A 15,764-nucleotide genomic window follows, 5' to 3' on the forward strand; every position below is an offset into this window, starting at 1 on the left:
GAAAGAAAGAGAAGCAGCAGCTACGCAGTTAGGCAGCTCCATCATTTTTACATGTGTAGCTCTTCACTATGACAGTTTTTCTGGGTTTTGTACCCAAAATGATGCCTCCTCAGTTTTCCTTACCATCGGAAGTTTATACACACATTAGAGATCATTTTATCTCACTTATTACAGTATAACCCTCACTCCACTCCAAGGAGTTCCCCTTATTCTTCAGCAAGTGTCTCTCCCACGTATATAAGAAACCTTTGCCTCATTTAGTAGTTTCTTGGGGAAATCGTACTTTTCGTGTCTCTGGTAAGGTTTCTAATCTTCTCCAGCTTGTCAGGAGTTTTCCTTGTAACTGTACAAGTTATGGAGAAGAAATTCTGCTGACAAAATTGAAATAAAGTCCTGTAGGACTGCACTGTTGCCATGTTAGGCATAGCAATATGCTGCATTATTGCTTCTGAGCTTTCTCTCTATGTATATTACTATTGTCTTCATACTGTATATGTACTTTCTCCTGATTTATTACCATCCATGGATTCACAAACATGTTTTTTTATTCTGCTTGTAAAGCCTTACGGCACTTTAACAGGAACCTTTACAATTAAGTTGTTATTGCTCTGTCCATATTCCTTCCATTACGACAATAAAGCAGGCATTAACGCGAGCAGTGTTATTATCAAGATTTGTGAGACATTCAATGTGTTACTAATCTCTAACTACATCCTTCCTATCCACTGTATTACTTCATGCCAAGTAATGGGGAAAAGGTAGCCATTTGCTTAACAAACAATATTCAACACTTCTTTGTGATACTGAATAGCTGCTTTATCCGTACAGGTGGAGGTTCCCTGCTTGTACTGGGTAACCGCTGGGGTTACTCCTTCCTGAGAGCTACTCAGTGATTTCTCCTGCACCCTTGGCTAGCATCTTTACCAAGCGTATCAACTGTGAAATAAATTCATTAACAATTCTCTCAAAATATGTTACCATTTTAAATATATCTATTTTTCTACTTTTTATACAATTATTGACTTTCTGAGAAAAATTAAGTCATTACAAAGTTTGGCATCTCAATTTCATCTCGTATTTCGTATGAAAGGGAGGTCCTCTTCACAAGTTTGGCTGGCTGGAACTCATTCTCTCCCCTCTTCCAAAGGCTAAAAGGCTTTTTGACCTCTCCTCCTTTTTGCTTCATTATGTTTTCTTGTTGCCAGCCTTTACACTCTCTCTGTTTTTGGATTCAAACCTTGATGGTGTATAAATGGAGAAAGACTCAAAGAAGAGCAGCTATCTCGTCTTTCAAAATGTCTTTTTGGCCCTTCTAGAATGTGAATTATCTGCCTTCAGCAACTGCTTAAAACAAAACAAAAAAAAGTCCTGGTGTTATAGTCGGCCATCTAAATAATTAACTAATCAATACATAATACTCTGTGAAGATTGAGATCACAGAGAACACCACCACAGCAAAATTTCTACTTACTGCAGCAAACTGCAAATCAAGGTTTAAGTTGAACATTAAATCATGGGCAGAAATCTTGAGTTTGAAGTCAAACCATATCTTTCAACCATAAATTCTCTCAAGAGCCACAGTTACAGTCTAGGGAGTTAGTCATATTTTCAGGTTCTCTCAAACTGAAGGCCAGACATTGCCCTGAGAGTTACATAGTCATACTGCTGCAACACTGGATAGTCCTCCCCTTAGGCCTGGCACTAAGAGCAGTAAGTGGTCATCCCCCATGAGAAGAGCAGAGCACTCCGGGAGTGCTGGTGACCAAAAAGATGTCAAACGGCAGCACTGGTGTGAAAAGGCAGGGTGGTTCTTACCCACTGGGGCCTGCTCTGGAGGTATCATCGCTTTTCCTCGCAAAGGGGCTCATCCGGGTACCACTTGGCAAGCAGGATCATAAAACCATCCTTCAGTATTTCCATTTTAAAAGCTACCGCCCGCCCAGCCCAGCTAACTGCAAACTTACTTCGTTCTCTGGTATAAAGGCACTTGGTCCTCTTGTCAACGGCGGGGAGACTTGTACTCTTTTTTCCTGCAAAACAGTCACGTAATTCGATCAGCGTCAGGAATAACATATTAACTTGCTTTATCTTGCAAGATGAGATCTTCAAGGCTTGGATTCAGTTCTCCTCCCAAGGCCACCTGGGTGTTTTACAGCCCCACTGAGAAGGTGAAGCCATCACACCACATCGGTTAGATCAGCTTTGCATCCCCTGTACTCTGTGCGAATGAACGGCACCAATTTTGGCAAGGGACAAGACAGAAACTCCCCCCAATCTAATCCTGATTGTTTTATTGACCAGCTTGAAGATACAGAGACAACAGCAATAAAACATTTGCCATGATGCTAAAATTAGCCATTTACTGGAAGTTCAGGAAGTGGAGGGGAAAAAATCTCTCACTATACGCACAAAGGCCACACTCGGGAAATTATAAGCAAGAAGCTGTTTTCTTCAATATCAGCATCTAATGAGATTCTCAGTGTTGAGAAGAGTCTAAGCGCTTTGTGCGCCAAATACTTGCATGAAAAGCGCCGTCACCCCCTCCACGCAAACCAGCAAGACCCAATTAAAGACTCATTCTAGAAACCTGATGAAACGGCCGCCTCGCTCAGCTGCCAAGCCTGGAGAAGAACACCACACACGGTACAAGCCTTGGTGTGCAAACCCCAGCTAGAAGTCACGAAACGCCCTTTGAGGATGATATATTTAGTCCAGAACAGGCTGATAGCGTAACAAGAGCCAGAGGACTTTTTTGATTTATTAGGGATGAGAAATTGAACTAAGATAAACTGCGGAGGCTCTCACAGCGAGGCCACTGATAGCCAGAGGGGTGAAGGGGACCTGGGGAGGCTGCCTGCTCCTCTGGTTCACCAGGGGCAGGACCAGCACTGTCCACATCATTCCCAACCAACGTTGGTCCAACCTCCTCTTAAAGAACCTCCTGGAGGTTCCTCTGTCTCCCTGGGCCGTTTATTTCAGGGACTAACGCCTCAGACTGCTAGAAAGATTTCCTAATGTCTAACCTGAATTTCCCTTGCAGTAATTTAAAGTCGTTGCTTCTTGTCTTTTCTTCTTTTCCTCTTTATGGTTATATTCCACCTGTCTGGAAACTATGGCTGCACACTTTCGCAAGTCCCTAATTGCATCGCAGCGTTGGTGACTCTTAATAAGTTATCCATCAACAGCAGTACAGGATTTGCATACTAAATATTTTGTGCCCCTAACATAAAAGTCCGAGGTTTTCCATAACAAATGACCCTTAAATAACTCTACCGGGGGGGCTTAAGCTTAACCGCCACGTGCACAAACAGCAGCGCCGGTCCCAGAAGGAGCGTGTCACCGATTTCCACACAGGAAAACGAAGCCACTGGAGCTGCGTAACTATTGTCCTGCTCCTTAAAAACATCCTGTCCTTTCTAAATTAGATTATGAAAAAACACGCAAAAATCAGCAGTGATTATTCAGGAAAGATGTTCCAAAGCAAACTCTCGCAGGACAATTAGATTTGTGACTTTGGAACAATTAGCTGTTACAAGATGCAGAGTAAGTTGGATGTACTGTGTGAAGCCCAGCAGCCAGGAGACAACTTACTGCAACCGCTGCCTGCTGTCACAGCCCCAAAACTCCGTAAAATACTTCTTATGAATTAAATGTACTCAGTCTAAACTAAGAAAAAAGGCTGTAGACAGACAGGATATCTGCACATGCAACCCCTTACTTGCACAGCTACACAAGGCACAGGAAGATGTCTTCAAGCTTTAAATACACAATCTTGCTAGCAGCCAGTCATTTCTGCCAACATTAAAAAAAGAAATGCTTTCCAAGATTATGATAAGGTTGCATTTTATTTATTTTGTGAAGGTTATCTGGATATTAGAGTTTAAAACCTTCATTTCATACTGAACAATTCTGGAGGAAACAGCTTGTGTGAGAGAGATGACTTGGACAGCTGCAAACTGTCAGCTCTGGCTGGAGCGTGGGTATAAACCAGAGCTGAACCCCTGCCTTCTCCGTCTTGCTCTCTGACCTATACCCTGCTTCTTCAGGCTCTGCAAAGCTGGTCCTCAAGGCCAGACCAGGGCAAAAAACTGCATATGCTTCTTCTAGCAGGATCTGGGCTCTTTTCCCCTGTTTCCCCATTCAGTGTGACTGCTATTACTCCTTTGACCCTGCAGATAAGCTACTGCTGAGAAGGAAAGGAGGAAACGGTACTTGGGTGGATGAACATAGGCAAGTAGCTCCAATTAATTCCTGTGAATGATGACAGAAAGCCAAGGAGATGGTCAGACATGAAAAAGGAGGTGCATTAAATATACTACAAAAAGGACAAAACCCAGCTCCTTTTGGGTGGCGGTAGTTCTAAAAAACAGAAGCCTGGAAAAAAACAGACAAACAGCCAAAAAAAGAACAAAAAACCAAAACCCCAAACATGGTAATTCAAGTTGGTGAGTCTAATCACAGCACACTTTCAGGGACCTGGGTTTTTTCTATATTAGAAGTGTATACTCTTCCCTTCCATCAAGATGAAAGATTATTTTGCTTTCACGCCAAAGCTTTTATTTTATTAAAACTGGTTAAAACAAGCTTGTCGGAAGAAAAGGAGCAAACATCATCTGGTTGCACAAATTCTCAGGATGCTATTAATAAAAAGATGGGAAGTTTACAAGCATTAATAAAGATAACGTTGGCTTTGTCAAACTGTTAGTAAGAACCACTGTTTCTGAGCGCACTTTATCTAGAGCAGTGATTTAAGGTCTACACAAGGTTCCAAATATGAAAAACTATGTACGGGAATTACAAAGCAACATTGCATATGTATCGTCCTTTACGGTGAAAGTCCTTGCAAAGCTTCTTGTTTCCCAAGAAAGCGGGTTTGTTTTCCTGTCCAACTAGTCTCTGCAGGTTACGCTAGCTATAGCTAAGTCAGATGGGGTCCCTAACATCTTATTTGAACCTGGATTCTTATGCTAAATGGCTGAGCAAGAAACAGGTTGCTCAGCAACCAAAATGCCATACGCACATATACCAGCCATATTCTGCTTCATGTTCCTCCAGAAACGCATTGCTGGAGTATGACTAAGTTATCTTAAAAGGTTTCCAACCAATTCCACATGTTAAAACTAGAGCCTTTTTTTGGGGTGCTTCTTCAGAAGGAGAAAGGTTATGAAGAGCTTCAAAGATAAACAGAGAAACCTGAGCCTGGGCAGGTTACTGGGAGAGGGGCCATTGCAAGTGAGTGCCTAAAACGGGTTTTGCAGTAGCACGCTGCGACGTCAGACAGCAGAACGAGACCTCTGCAGACCACAGGAGAGCTGCTGCAGGAATTAATGAAAAAACAGGCCTGAGCAAGCTTTATCTGTGTCTCGCTTTCCCTCCTTAAGCTGCACTTGGAATGGTGTCGAGAGCTAAGTATCAGGAATTTTAACAGTGAAGAAGTGGAACCATTTCCCATTTGCATGTCTATAATTTGCAAGAAACACCTTCATCCTTGGGCATGATCTGCCCAAACGCCCCAGAGCCAAAAGCTGCGACTTGCTGTCTCACGGGTTTATTTTTAGTCGTGGCAGTGATCGTGCACCTTCCCTCCAGAGCCAAGAGGCTGCGGGCACTGGGACATGGCACCTGCATCTCAAATAGCTGCTGGGTTGCCGTGGCAAAGGAAGGGATGCCAGAGCCACTCGGCTGGCAACGCGGCCGTGAAGCCCAAGCGGGAGCAAGCAGAAGCCCGGCTGGTGCTGAAGCAGCACATCGGCTTTCCTCCCAAAGCCTAAAGCAAAAGAAATAACCCTTCTTCCTCTTTGCTATCACATGAGTCACCGTGCCCTCAGGCTTTAAAGAAACTACTATTTTTAGCAAGCTGCAAAAAGGAGGTGGTTTTATTTGAGAATGAAGCCGCTAGCTGGCAGGGCTGATGGAACAGGTGGTTTGGGAAGTACTTTTGAATACCCACGAACGCAGAAAGCACAGGCGAGAAGCAAGTGGTCGCACTGATGCGGGTGTACGGGGGCTTCTCACGCACGTGGCACATAAAAGCTAATTCATTCTGAACTTGACATCAAGGTGGTCATGCTGTGACTGGGGGAAAAAAAAAAAAATCACCAGGAAGAAACATTTTGCACCTCAAGAGGGAATTCTGCAAGCCATGGCAATGCTGCCACTTGTGTCCCTGTGAACTCCCAGAGCACTACATGCAGCCACGAAACACCCATGAAGGGCCTCTGAGCCTCCACTCTGACAAAAATGGCCACCACTATAAAGACATCAGGATAATAAACAGCACTAGATCAAATATAAATCCTAAGGGCAGCCCAAAATTAGCTTCTCTTGAGGAACAAACTCTTTTTCCTAAAGAAACAGGAATTTTTTTAGAGGGGAAGGGGATGCGTATGTATTTCTTATTTATTAGATCTTGTCTTACATTATAACCTACAAACAATTTTGCTACTATCTAGCATTTCTAATGATCTTTGTTATTAAATTCAGTAGTCTATCTCTTTACAACACACATTATCATCTGTGGCAATAATCTGGAGTCAAGTACATCATTGGGACACCTACCTGGAGACGTCTCCATTTCTATGAGGTGCCTAAACTCCTCCAGCAGAAAGTGAGAGCAAGGTGCATTGCCATTAGAACCAGGAGTTAAGCGCCATTCAAGCCTCATTGGAGTCTCCTGTTTGGCATCCGACTACCGCCCCAGAGGGGAATGGGCTTCTCATAGGTACGTATAGCATCTGCCAGCCCCTATGGATGGCCTGGATACCCTTAAGCATCTTAAATGGTACTTAAAGCAGGTGTTGGGCACTGTGGCACTGGTCACAGCACCTGGAGTGTGGTTTGGGTTACCCTCAAACCTAGTGACTGGTGAGCCAGGTTACCTGCTGGGCTTTGCTGGCTGTACCAGGTGTTTGGACACTGAGGGTGGGAGTGGAGAACTGGGTTTAGGACTCCCTCTCTGGGGCTGAATTTCCCCAAAGGGATCGATTTTGTCCCAGTCTCAGATTTATCTTAGAGTTCTTCAAAATACGCCAGTTCAATCTCATGGACTTGATGCTACAGAGCCCATTTTTGGTTTTCAGTCTGGCACACACAAATGCCTTGTATTTTAGTTCACATGGCCCAGGCAGTTTTATTTGCTGCTCCTACCTACAAACGGGCTTCTCCTACCCCCGTTATTGCTTAATGAACACATTTCCACTCTTGGTTCTTAGATCCCGGGGCAGTGTCCACCTCCATTTGCTCTGATCACAGCCAAATACTCTGGGCTTCATTAATGCCTAACACAATTTTACAATTATACTGGACCGTCTGCTCATTCTACCCTTGCCGAAGACAGAAGAAAGCATAAAAAAAAAAATTATCTGAACACTGATTGTATCTTAGTTTCTACTATTATTCAAACCCTTCCTTAGAATGTGAGAGGGATTTTGTTTATTTCTGCATATGGCAAGTTGCATTTTAATTTATCCACCTAACTTTGTCAGAGGAAGAGCAGTTTAGAAATGCGGCAGAAGTTTAGGACGCATCCAATTCATTTTAGGTGGAAACTTTAATACTTTTCATAAATTCACAGAGGATTAATATAGTATTTAAAGCTACACATAGTCTTGCTGACTAAAAGGAAAACCAATAGACAGTTTACTTGCCTTCACATGATAGTACTCCTGGGAGGTTCTGATTGACAAGAACAAAAAAGTATATTCATCAAAGCTGTGAAATTTTGAAATCTATTGATAAACATTTATTGATGCATCATTTTTCAAAGAAAAAAATCTGTTTATGGCATCTAAGGTAATAAAATCGTGAGCTTTATAGCTTCAGAATATATCTGCAATTCATCTCAAATTAAGTTTGTGTTGCAACTTCAAAAATTTGGATACACATTACAAGGATAAACTTTGGTGTCCTGTTTTTCAAAACAATTTCCACAGAGAAAGAAAAGCCGAAAGACAAAAGAGAAAATGTGAAGAGGAGTAATCTGAATGATGCACAACACTTTATTTGCTGACAGTGCAGAACTCCTCTTTATGACTGACCCATTCCTATAATTAAACCCAGGACATATCTCCAGAAGCAATAAAAGAGATGTTCAGAACTAACAATGTCAAAATGTTAAGAGTTCACGAAGTAAAAGTCCTAGCCTAGAGTCATTTGTTAAGGGTATTTCAAGTGATTTTGCAATGGCTGCTTCCTCTTAACAGACTGTACAACTCTGAAAATGCAAACTAAGCGATAAAGATGAAAATTAGTGGAGGAAGTCAAACAGTAGGATATCTTTTTTATGAAACAGCATTTCAAAATACTTAAACCAGTCACTTTTAATATTAAGAATTTGGCATCTTTGCGCCTACCAGCTGATGAAGTGGTGCAAGGAGCTGGGAAGACAGCCAGCACAGTACAATTGATGGGGAGCTTTTGCTTTGGTAACAGGTTACAGCCCTTTTGGATTTCACACAATAAAAGGAAGCCTATCCCAAATTCCCATGCCTCCACCAGCTATTAAGAACACAATCCACACTAATTAGAAACCAAAGGGCAGGAATTTCTACCCAACCCAAGATGGATGGCCAGGCAGCAGAAGTCCAAACTGCCCTCAATCTTTGAAAGATATCTGGTACACTCAACCTATGGGAGAAAATCTCAGAAGTGAACATGTAGTTACTGGCAGAAAAGCCTATCCCCGTTTTCATAAAGAAAGCCGACATCTACATCCTATTTTAGTCCTACTTCTGTTGCATCGTTCTCCCTATCCTGGAGATAATTTCTATTAACCAAAACCAATCTTCAACTGCAATTGGGAGCAGACAGGCAGGGACTGCAAGTCAAACATGAGAGTAAAGGGTGTGCTGCAAAACACGTCTTTATTTAAGAAGCCCAAATTCTCTTTTGCATTTTCATCAGAATAGACCTGAATATATCAAGTAAAAGACACACCTGTAACTTAATGTTGATGTAACTGAAGCACAGAATACATCTAAATGAGAAAGTAAGGCTGAGGCTCCTGACCAGAAGGATGGAAAGATCTTCATGAGAAGATTTGCTCAATTATATGTGCCAACAGACAAACCTAAACATCGATTATTAACACATGCAAAGGATGAGAGACAAACATCCACTTCTTCTACTTCCTTGTTGCTAGAGATTCACTTCCATCTAATTTAAGCCAAACCTCAAAATCTGAGTTCTTATCCATGCCCCAATCCTTATCAGATACCGAGGGTGAAACTCAACTGACCAAACACAGACACTCAAATCAGAGTTAGCCAGCTGGACCCTGGTTACAATCAAAAAAGAAAGGGGATGTCTAACTTAGGATGGGATCTCTTGTGCCATTCAAAGGCCTAGTTTTCCTCCATAGACTGACAGGAACCCATGGCTTACTAGGTCAAACTTAGTGGTCTGAAGCCAGGCAAGATACGTACCACCAGCAGACAACAAATAGTCTTCTGGTCTACTTAAGCCTTCAAAAAAAAAAGAAGAAAAAGAAAAAAAAAAAGAGAGAAACAATGCTTCCCTCTTATCAGTCCATGGAGAACCTCGCCTCCTTCCCTCCCTGCACACCCAATGGTAACACTGGAGTTTGTATGCTCCCCAAGAAATGCCCTCAGGACAGAAGATCCTGTGATCGTCAAGATGACTCAAAATCCTACCAGCACAGCAGAAGAGCATTTTCTATGTTTCACCAGCATCAGATATCAAGGGCAAAAGTTACAGTGGAAAACTTCAGCGGTTTAAGCTGGGACTTGTTTTATCTGTACCTTGGCCCACTTCCACCTTCAGATTTAGTCCAAGTCTGACACACTGAGACAGACCAGTATTATCTAGTTTGGGGAACATAGCCTTCAGCCACTAAATTGGCAAAACTGCATCAAGTTAATCTGCCTCATCATCACCCAGGACAGCAATGCTGCTTGCTAATGAAGAGTCTCTGAAGCAGCAAGGCATATCCTTTAATCTGCCGCCTCCCATGCAGAGGGCTGCCTCATCCTGCCCGAGCACAGCCCATCTAACCAAGCCTGGTTTTGCCCTGCCAGCGGGGTCCCACGTGCTTGGGAGGCTGCATGCTCAGCGTCGGTAAGGGCAGCAGCCGTGGTCACACATGTGGTCTCCGTCCTCCTACGGAGAGACCGTATCGACTTCTCCATTCGATCCACACAGCAAACCACTGCCAACAGGTAGAACAAACGTTTGATAGAAAGTACAGATAAAACAGCAGCTGCTTTGACAGGCTTGAATTAATAACTAAATTAACTACTGATAGCACAGCCTCTTTACAATACAGTAACTGAATGGTTAAATACTTCAATTCATAAACACACACACATTTGATTTATTGGGCATACTGCCAATCAGAGAGGCATAACTAGTTGGTATTAAAAAAGAGAGAAAGACCCCTAGGGTTATGTAAATCTGTCATGTATCTCTGGCAGAACTGCCTCCCAAGAACGCTCTACCAAATTTTTAATAGAAGTATTGTCTGAAAATACATGCCTTGTAAGCAAGCAAAATTGAATGGTATTCATCCATACTGCAAATACATAATGGCAACCTTCTCCTGTGAAGAAAGTGGCTTAGTTGTTTTTAAAGAAAAGTATTCCAACAATGCTAAATGTTCAAAATATTAGATTAATATACAAGCAGTACACAGCAAAATACTCCAACTATGTATTTTAAAGAAAACCTTTAACGGACTCCATTGCAATTCATGCTGGAACATCCTCAAATGCTACAGTATTCCAGCAGAGCTCATGCTCACCAAGGGTTACAGGAAGGAAGATGCACTTCACTGCAGGTTACTGTAAAAGCAGTCTGGGAGAATTAACCAGGGATTGGCATCGAGGCTGCATTCTCTCACCTGTCCTCTTCGGCACTGCCATCACATTCATTATGACAAAGAGCACAGAGGGACATAATTCAGGTGCAGTGTGCCTTAAAACATTGCAATTTAGATTTTTACTAAGGGTGAGACTCTTAAGGTTATGCCTGCATTGCAAATCACTAGCACAAGTGCAGCTCTTCTAGAAATATTTAAAGCTAGCTTTAAAGAAGTCCTTGGCTAACAGTAGTTTTAAAGAAGTCCTTGATTAACAGTTCCTAAGTCAGGCAGGCACGAGAAGCTCAGCTGCACAACCTGCTTGAGAAACGAGACAAACGTTAATTTAGCCACTGCTGAGTTTTCAGTTGGAATGATGAAGCTAGACAGTTCAGACTGAATAGCATCATAAAGAGATCTGCTCACAGCAAGTATAGAGCCCTACCTTCGCACTTTAATGGAAAAAATAATAACAATATCCTCCTCTGATTAGCATCTCAATCCCCCCACAGTTGCAGGGGCGGAAGCTGGGCTCTGACCTCTGCACCAGCTTGCTAAAATTGTTTCCTTCCCAGCTTCAACCACTTGCATGACAGGCTATCAGAAGCAACAAGGCTGCACTGGTGTCCTGACCACACAAGGTATTTTGCTGGCTGAGGTGTTAGTCAAGCCATGTTCATTATTATTGTCAAACACTACATGTTTACTAAATACCAAACAGTGAAAAATCTTTACTAGCAAAGTGTCGAAATCTACCGGAGAGTTTAACTCAAGAAGGCAAAGGTTGAGGATCTTTCCAAAGTGGAGAGCTGTTTGACCTGTAGCTATGAGATCTCAGACCATACAGTCCTGCTTACCAGGCACTTCCACTGCTTTTCACCAAATATTTTAACTGCAGCATATGCCTGCGGTTACTGTCTGGTTACAGCTCTCACTTCTTGTAGGTGTTCTCTAAAAACGCAGGAGGCAATGCACTCTGCTTGCTCCCCTGATCAGCTAAATGGTGAAAACCATTGAACCAGGATGTTTAAGTGGAAAGTTTGAATTTTAGCAGAAAAGCAGCACACCCATTGCACAGGAGCTTTTTGTTATCTGGAGTATATCACGGGTGCTTCGTCACTGCATCTCAAGGAAAAGGTAAAATGGCAGAAGCCCCACGTTCCAGAAATAAACTCACCACGTGTCCCTGCCAGCACTCCCTCTTGATAAGTCTGTGTCCTTGTAGTGTTTTCCGCTTGATAAAAACTACTACTGAGCAAATAGTGTCCCAGAATACGCTGCTACAGAAACATGCTCCCAAGCACCTTTCATTTACCAGGTACTACATAAAACCAAATTCTGTTCTGACACATAGGAAAATCATGCAGATGGCAGAAGCATGGGTTTTCAAACTGCTTTTCCCACACATTTTATGTACAAAATGATCATAGCAGTTATTTTAAATCTGTGTGCAGGAACTATCTTAAGAGTCATGGAAGTAACTTGCCAAAATTCAGAGAAACAAATCATCTCATCCAGATAAAAGAGGGAAATGTGCTCAACTCAGTGCTGGAGCCCTCCCAGCTAGCTTTCTGCCATTTTTCACACAGGATTGTGAAACACTGTAGCTTGAGTCTTGGAAAGCAACTCTGAACTGCTGAGCTTGCTGTCATGAGCATGTCAAGATATTTTAATTGATTGCCTCCTGGCTGTCACAGTCCATGCATAGTGTGCTTTTACCACTTCCAATAAAAGGATTAGGAACCAACCAGCAGGTGACAAGCTCAAGCAGAGGTACTTAACCTTTTCCACAATGTGCAACTAAGCTGTGGAAATCCTTGCCGTAAGATGCTGTGGACACCTGAATTCAGCACGTGCTTAAAAGTGAATTGTTCGAGCTCATGGAAGAGAAATGCAAGAACAGTTATTAAATATGGAGAAACCACCGCCAGCTCAGGAAGTTTTCAAGTTGCAAATACTTGGAGACTGGGAGACAGGCCCGAGGGAGTGTCACAATGAACTTGCTCCATTTCGCATCCTCTTCCTTAGATACTTCTCCTTGGTCACTGTCAGAGACAGGACACTGCGTTTTGATCTGACCCACTATACCTTCTCTAATGCTGTTACATATCTGCAGCAGATTGGTTCAAGAATACTATTTATTCTATAAATGCTATTAAAAAATGAAATATATTTTCCAGTCTAGATAGGAATTGGCATGACCCAAACAAAGAGACATTTCAACTAAACTGGACCATTGTAGAAACAAGCATTATGCTAATCCAGTCTAAAAGACGCAGCCCACATTATGGAGCTCCTTCATGCCTGGGTGAGCACATTCCTACACTGTCTGTTCAACACAGGTGGTACCATGTAATTTACTTCATAATCTTGAGTACAGTACACTTCAATTATTTACTAACACTGTTTTTAGGAAGCGAATGTTATTTTCCCCTTTTCTGAATGCACGTCATCAGAAGTTACATCAATTTAGATCTGAAAAACGTTAACAAAAAAAACCCTGAAGACTTAAAACATGAAGACAATATAAATACGTACCCTCCCTACTCACTTGATGGGCAGATGATGTTTGTTTAGATTGATGGTATCTACCTGGAAGAATATAAGCAGACGTTGGCTATGCTACCTCACCATGAAGAACTTTAGCTAAGCTGTTCACATTAAAATTCAAGCCGACATAAAAATATTAAAAGATGAGGCTGACATAAGGTTTTTAGTTCATAGCAAACAGAACTTGTGGCCGACGTTTCTTAAAATTTTAAAAGTTAATCCATTGAAAAGCTTTTAAAAAAATGAGAAGCCCCCTTGGCACAAGTTTCTCAGATGAATGCTCATGTACAATTGATGACCGCTGAGCATCTTTGTTACAGTTCAGATAACGTAAGGAATGCTGATGCTGTTCTCACAGCTCTGCCTGGAAAGGGATAGTCCCTCTGGACATCCAAAAGGACCAATGTCCTCCTGCTTTAGGAGAAGCACCTTTTTTGCCATCTCTCTTTGGTCAATGACTCAAACAGAAAGAACTCGCCAGATGAAAAATAAAATCTCCCTGACTAACATGCTTTACTTCTAGCCTAAAGGTACAATTTCCAAGTGTAAGCTCCTTGCTGTCTAAGCCAGGAGTTTAAGCCTTTTTTGATTAGTTGACTCATAAGCATTTTTCAGAAGGAGGCGGTATCTACAACATGCATATGAGTTTACTGAAATAAGTTTTCTTACACAGTCTCCTTGAAAGAAGTCCAGAAAAATCTTATGGGTGCTAGGGCCACAGATGGAAAACCACTGGTGAGCCCTTTTGATTCTTCCCCCAATAGTGAATTCTAAAATAGTCACCAATTAGGGCAAACTATTTCTCCAAGGAGTTTGCAAAGGCTGGAGACTGTTTTACAATGAGCCACGAGCTGACACGCTAACTGTTTTATGTTTGACTAGTCTGGGAGAGGTTTAGGCAAGAGACCAACAGAGGAAAGGCTTCATCTCAGTAGCGCATCCGAAAGCCACTGACTTGCTGGAATGACGGTAACAATACTTGCAATAAGGCAGTATCTTCCTCCTTCTTTCTTTTTTTTAAAGACCATTTTGCATCTTAAGCTACGTCTTACCAAAGTCAGTCATTACTGAGATACAATCTCCAAAACACACTGACTTAACGTGGCTGAGTTGGTGGCAGCAAAGACCTAAGGTACAAATGTATTTTCCTGACAGAGCTTAAAAAGAGATGCTGATTTTCAAAAATTAAGAATTGTAACTGTTATAGAAGATTTATTGCATATAAATACAGGGACATGTCCAGAGACAGATCAGCTATTCCTGCTCTCTTCAGCCGTCCAGGCCAGAATATTGGCAGAGCTTCAGATTGACCTCCAACTTCAGAGCTAAGAGGTGTTACTGTCTTCTCAGATTACTGCCTGTGCTTTTACTAAGAGGACTTTTGGCTACATTTTAGTGACTTAATGACTGTACAAAAAATCACCAGCAAGTACTACAGAAATAATAAACCCACTTATTTCATACCCTGCCTGAGTAACATCTTCTCTAGCTATGGAAGAGTGATTAACACGCACTGCATAATGAGACCCTCCATTGAGTTCCAGTCTACTTGCCCTTTTTCTGAATGAAGTCACCAAGCCCAAACGAAGACCTTTGCATCAGAGTAAGCCCAGCTCCTAAGAGACACCTTCACAGCTTTTATTTGCATCCAGCTTAGCTCTGTACAGACAGAAGTTAGACTGTGCAACGGGTATTCCAACTTTTCTGGGAAACAAGAACCAACGCCACAGACCTAGCTTCTCAAACAAGACAAATTACTCATGTTGGATGGCTGGATGCTGCCTGTAAGTATTCATGAGGCACAGCTTAACCCAAAGGAGTGTCCCATACAAAACAGCAACAGTGCTGGATAGTCAAACTGCTTTTGCTTGTACTGCAAGTTTCTGTTGGATAAATAGGTCAAGTAACTATAGCTTTATCTAATACCTTTTGCGTAAGTGACCTAAAGAGCAGGGGCATGGAGGGAGACCTTCCTTCTACATCCATTGCCATTTTGCTTTTCTAAGCTGTATATGAAAGATGGCTCCAGCATACCCCCCCTTGGTGCAGACTGCTCTCTTTCCACTCGTCCTCTGCTCAGGTGTAACAAGCACCAAGCTCCGTCTTCCCTGGAGAACTACAACACCGGCTGCAGGCTCCTTCAGCCTTCAAGTATGCTATAGCTGACCTTTCAACCAACACACCTTTTCTTCTAACTACTTGTGAAGCAGCAGCATTGAAGTGAGACAACAAGTTTTGAATTGCTGGAATAAAAGTCACTTATCTCAAAGCAGGTTCTACCTGCATGAGCCCTGATGTTACTGCCTTGTCCCCAGTAACACAAAACTTAAACTATTAACGTAATTGAACAATTTGTTCGGGTTTTCTGGAAGGAACAGAAGGTGAAAAAGATTTCTGGAGT

At 42.2% G+C, this 15,764-nt stretch overlaps 1 protein-coding gene across 2 annotated transcripts in view; it reads right to left on the reverse strand.

Moving 5' to 3' along the window:
- Positions 1-15,764, reverse strand: part of SESN3 (sestrin 3) — a 37,970-nt gene that overhangs the window by 11,857 nt on the left and 10,349 nt on the right. For both annotated transcript variants that reach the window (XM_059825753.1, XM_059825824.1), the window contains exon 2: positions 1,965-2,030. The gene's annotated coding sequence lies outside the window, so the exon portion shown is untranslated. The remainder of the gene's footprint in view (positions 1-1,964; positions 2,031-15,764) is intronic.

The sequence above is a fragment of the Gavia stellata genome, chromosome 1 (genome assembly GCF_030936135.1).
Source record: "Gavia stellata isolate bGavSte3 chromosome 1, bGavSte3.hap2, whole genome shotgun sequence".
Lineage (NCBI taxonomy): Eukaryota > Metazoa > Chordata > Aves > Gaviiformes > Gaviidae > Gavia > Gavia stellata.